The 5,516-nt window shown below is 37.9% G+C and overlaps 1 pseudogene; it reads right to left on the bottom strand.

Moving 5' to 3' along the window:
- Nucleotides 1-4,113: 4,113 nt before the first annotated feature.
- On the bottom strand, nucleotides 4,114-4,605 carry LOC118594251 (annotated as a pseudogene).
- Nucleotides 4,606-5,516: the final 911 nt, after the last annotated feature.

Here is a 5,516-nt window from a genome sequence, read left to right as displayed (position 1 = left end):
TTCTATAAGAAGGTGAGGAGCCGGCCGGTGGTGGTGCAGGCCTGTAATCCCAGCACTTGGGAGGCAGAGGCAGGTGGATCTCTGTGAGTTCGAGACCAGACTGGAGTACAGAGCTAGTCCAGGACAGGCTCCAAAGCTACAGAGAAACCCTGTCTTGAAAAAACCAAAAGAAAAAAAAGAAGGTGAGGAATGCTGTGAAATATGGTCTTCCAGGCATGAAATGGCTACAGCAATAATGAACTCACAGCATCTGTGGTTACTTGCACACGATCTAAACAAGATCAATCCAGTCAAAACTGGGCTGTGGATTAGAGAGTAACTCATAAGGCCTCATGTCTAGTTGAGAATCTACTGGCAGTTGATAGCTGCTGGAGAGGGGAGAATTAATCTTTAGGAATTTAGGTATGTTGCCCCAGTCCCATACAGACATGGTCAGCACAAACTGGATATAGTGGGTCATGAGGGAAAAAAGAAGTGGAGATGAAGTTAGGGGAGGAAAGTATGGGGGTGGTGGTGGGGGAGTTAGATGGGGTATGAATATCATTATACTTCATTGATTTAATTGTATGTGTACATGGGGTTCTCAATAAATTTCATATGATAAATCTGTATGGAGATTTTAAGGTAAAATGTCCCAGCCCACTTTTGGATTTTAAAACATACCAAACCCCACCAATACCTATGCCTGAACACCCACCAATCCCTGAGTTAGAAATCCTACCAACCTCTGGGCTTGAAATTCCACCAATACCCACCTAGGAAATCTCGACCCTGGAAAGCTGCTCACTAAGAAACCATATATAAGCCTGTCTCCTGCTCAGTTTGCAGTTACTTCTTACCTGAGTATAGGGAGCCACCGTCTTGTGTCTTTCCAAATAAATCTCTCATGTGAGGTTTATTTATGGTATTCCTTGGCTCCTGGCTGCCAGGATCTTTCCCCTCAGAGCTATAACACTTCAACTGGGGAAGCCTTTCCCTTAGAGCTATAACACAGGAATCCTTAAAAACAAAAACAAAAACAAAAAACTAAACTAAAAGGATTACCACATGATCAAGCTATATTACTCCTGGAATACCTAAAGCAGACTAGGTTAGCATAGCACAAAGAAATCCACATATTTAATTGCATTGTGACACTATTTATAATTGTTAATATAAATAGTGTACTATGGATTTCCACAAAATAATCCCTCAAGTACAGAAAAACAGCTCTCATGTTTTCTTAAGACTCTTTCTTCCTGGCAGAACATATCTTTTTACTCCATGAAAATCCCACACCTTGAAATCCCACCCCTTGGCACTGCCTTGCATCCTCATATACAAGCCTCATTTTAAGGGAAAACCCCTCCCATTCCTCTCTCTCTTCCCCTCTCTTTTCTATCTATCCCCTGAGGTGTGCATGCTCGATCCCCCACCCTTTCTTCCTCTCTCTTCTTTCTGCCTTTCCCTATCTTTCTCTTCATCTCTCTATTATAATAAACTATTTCCACATGGATGCAGTGCCTGGAGTGTGAATGACTTTCCATCCACTGCTGCCTGCCACTGCATCTGCCCAGCATGTTTTCCCCCACACATGGGACACCCTGGTCCAGCCAGCTGGGGGGTTCCCATGTGCAATATCATAACAAATACATCAAACTTAAACTTCAAATATAAAATCCTATTCTAATTTAAAAACATCAACTTATAAATCCAGATGTGGAAAGAGGTGAGCTAAGGACATTGTACTTGTTCAAGGCAAATGGGTTTAAGTGGTTGCTAGAAAACTACATATGAATTGATAATATGAAGTTGCTGCCAAACACGGAGAACTTGTTTTTACCTTAGCCACAATGCTTTAGTAAAATCTGTTCAAATAAAATTCACCATAACAACATAATGACATCCCCATTACACAATTTTAATTGCTTACCACTCTCATGCAGGCTTTGGCCACAGACTTGCACCATCATTCAAATAGCCTAATTGTAACATACACAAGATTATTCAGATGTAGTTTTTCTATCTGATACTCTATCATAAAGTGTGATATTCAGCTGTACTAAATATAGCAAAATGCTTACAGCAAGAAAAATAGTATCCAAGCTTTGTTTCATGCATGCCTCTGGCATACGAGGACACATCTGGTGATGAGCTTTCAAACAACATGGAGTAAAAAGATATGTTCTGCCAGGAAGAAAGAGTCTTAAGAAAACATGAGAGCTGTTTTTCTGTACTTGAGGGATTATTTTGTGGAAATCCGTAGTACTATTCCAATTTTTCATTGTTTGTTTCTAGAGATCCCAATTAGATATATTGGAATCCATTTCAAGAATCCTTCAACAATGCTCTTATTCCAGACCTTGGCTTACAGTTGAGGATTAAGTGAAGAAGATAGAACATATTATCTTCCATAGAAAATCTTGTAGATGACTAGAGAGACTACCATTAAACACCAAGTCAATTACTTTTAAAGCTTGCAAAGTAAATTTCCAAATATTCTTAGTTTTCTTCCCCATTACATATCATATTGTTGTTGCACACTGTATCTGCAGTACATATGTCTGTTCATACTACTAAGTGCCTTCTATTGGTAATAATGAACTTTTAGAAGTGTTCATATATCTCCATGGAGAGCATATGCCTAAGACACAAAAGGAAATGCAAGACAGATTTACTCAAGTAAGCATTCATGTTAATACCTGAGAATACTTTTAATGGGGTTAATAGAATAAACATATTAGTGTATGGATTCAGCAGCAAAAAAAAAGCGAATTGTCAATTGGTTATTCTTAATAAAAGAAATTTATTCTCCTCTCGTCACCAGAAAAAACAAAGAATGACATTGGCTCCACTTATTAAAAAGGGCAGGACCCCTACAGTACCCCTGGACACAGACAGATATGTTCAAGGAAGAAACAAGTGAACATGATGGTGACTTATGTGGCTGTTGGCTTTCCCTAGAAACAAAGACCTTTCTGGAAACCTCTCCATATGTTTCTGTAGAAGTCTGATTTGTACTTAGTACTTTGGCCACATGAAAGTAGGAGATTCTGGGAGCAGGGGTTTCGACAACAATGTTGGGCCAGAACTTCTCAGTGGAGACCCTTCTGGCTATTCAGACAGGAGAGTTCTTCACCATTTCAAAATATTTCATGTCCTGCTGACCAAAAGTTAACACTTCTTCCCAACCTTTTTGAGTCTATTAATATGCTCAAAGAATACAACTCCTAGGGGTGTTTGGGATTGTGTGAGTGTTAACATCTCACAGAGAGTCAATTACAATTCAAGGCAGGAACTCTGAGAACTCAAATACATGTAGGAAGAAAGACAAGGAAGTAAATATGTGTCAGGGAAGCAGCATTATCTGCCACGTTGATCTTTAAGAGTATAATTAAAAATATATAATTCAACTTGAAACCATTTAAACAATTTAAACAAATTTCCTATTAATTGGCCACTTAGCATAGTAAGATAGGTTACATCCTCAAAAGAGATACCACTAATCCAAAAGGGGAACTTTTGATGATTAAAATGTAACATGATAGCAAGGAATTATTAACTATGCAATGCAACTGGAAATTTATAACCTGGAGAGAGAGAGAGAGAGGAGGGAGAATTAGAAGAAGGAGAGAGAGAGAGGGAGATATTTAGAATTATAGGCAAAATTTAACTGGGATGCAGTCACATTGTATCATTAAAGTTACAAACATTTCACATGGAAATGAAATTTGAATAATCATCTGAATAAAAACAAATAGGTGATGAATAGCAACAAGCAAAATGACACTGTGCAAGGATGTGGAATGTATATTTTCCATAATTTCCCAGAGGCCCAGTAGTGTCTTTAGAGAGTCGAGCATTTAGAAGGATATCCCTGGACAACAAAACTGTTATATAGCTTGCTTCTAATTTGAAGGAAAATGTATTGCTATTCCACTTGTTGACAAATCCACATGTGCACAAAATAAAACCACATGGTTAGGAGATTGTCATAAATCTTAATTACACCTAAATTCCATATTGTAACATTTATGGAATAGTTGTCTGTTACTTATTATATTCTGTGCCTGCATTTGACAAATGTTATTGAGATAAGCTTCATTTACTCATTTCTTTTTTTTTTTCCAGTTACTGTCTTTTTATTTATTCATACACAACTACTTGTCTTCTGGTTTGCTGAAGCAGTAAGTCAGACAACACTTGCCACAGTAATGTCTGTCGAAGTGGCTAGCCATGAAAACTCCAGCACCACACTCATCAGAAGGACACTCTTGATGAAGATGACTAATTTTGCCATTTTCATCCACCTTATAGTACTTCAGCACAGCCAACTTCACCTTCTTCCTCTTGTGCTTATTCTTCTTGGGAGTGTTGTAAGACTTCTTCTTTTCTTAGCACCATCACGAAGTCTCAACACAAGATGAAGGGTGGACTCCTTTTGAATATTGTAGTCAGACAAAGTACGGCCATTTCCAGCTGCTTACCAGCGAAGATCAGCCTCTGCTGATTAGGAGGAATTCCTTCCTTATCCTGGATCTTGGCCTTTATATTTTCTATAGTATCTGAGGGGTCAACCTTGAGAGTCATGGTTTTCCCTATAAGGGTCTTCACGAAAATTTGCATCTTGGCGGCAGTTCCACCACAGATGGCAGATCGAAAAGCTCATTTACACATTTCTTTTAAAATTTACTCTCATATATTATTTTTCTCATGTGTTGTCTTCTAATATAATATGGACCTAAATATTTACTCTTAGATTGTCCTTTTTTATTTCACTGTGTATGTTTTATACTCAATATGTTGTTGACATTGCACTTCTTACATGTTTGTTTCATAGTTCTTTGGCTTGTTTTTCTTTCTGTATAGTAGAAAACTATTGATGATTTTGAAAAGTTTGGTCTAAGAAACAAATTTGTAGGAAAAAGCTAGAGGGACAGATGCATTCACTCATGAATATTTCTGATTTCTAATTCAGGCTTACTGACTTGAAATGTTCTATGATTTTTAGCATGACTTCTCTTCTATTGAGTGGGTCTTAAGTCCAATTAGGCCAGTGCTGGTTACCACAACACAAGTGACACCATTTTACATTTAGTGATATCTTGCCTTGCTGGTCACTGTTGTCGTTCATCAATGTCAGAGCTGGGTAGACTGTTAATTGCTTCTCTCCCTTGGTGGCTTGTGTAGTAATTACCATTGCTATGAAAGCTAGACTGCAGAATTTCAAGTTAGAGTCAACTGGAATCACCCAAATCCTGTGTTCTAAATGTGCATTGTATTTAGCTGTAGGGACTTATTTTCCACCTCTGAAACACAACCAAAGGCAATCACAATAGTCTATATTGTTTTAATTGGTTACCCAATACAGAGTGCTCAGCCCTGAAATATGCACACAGGAGGAACTCATCAGGTTGTAGTTATGGATTTGTGCATATGTATGAGTGTTATTATATTTATGTATCAATAGGAATAAAAGAAAAATAAGTCATCTATTTTGAGAATGGAGGTTTTGAGATAATCTGGAGGAAGGAAAG

The sequence above is a fragment of the Onychomys torridus genome, chromosome 12, assembly GCF_903995425.1.
Source record: "Onychomys torridus chromosome 12, mOncTor1.1, whole genome shotgun sequence".
NCBI classification, from domain to species: domain Eukaryota; kingdom Metazoa; phylum Chordata; class Mammalia; order Rodentia; family Cricetidae; genus Onychomys; species Onychomys torridus.
The sequence above is the reverse complement of the archived record's forward strand: the minus strand, read 5'-3'. Positions and strand labels throughout refer to the sequence as shown.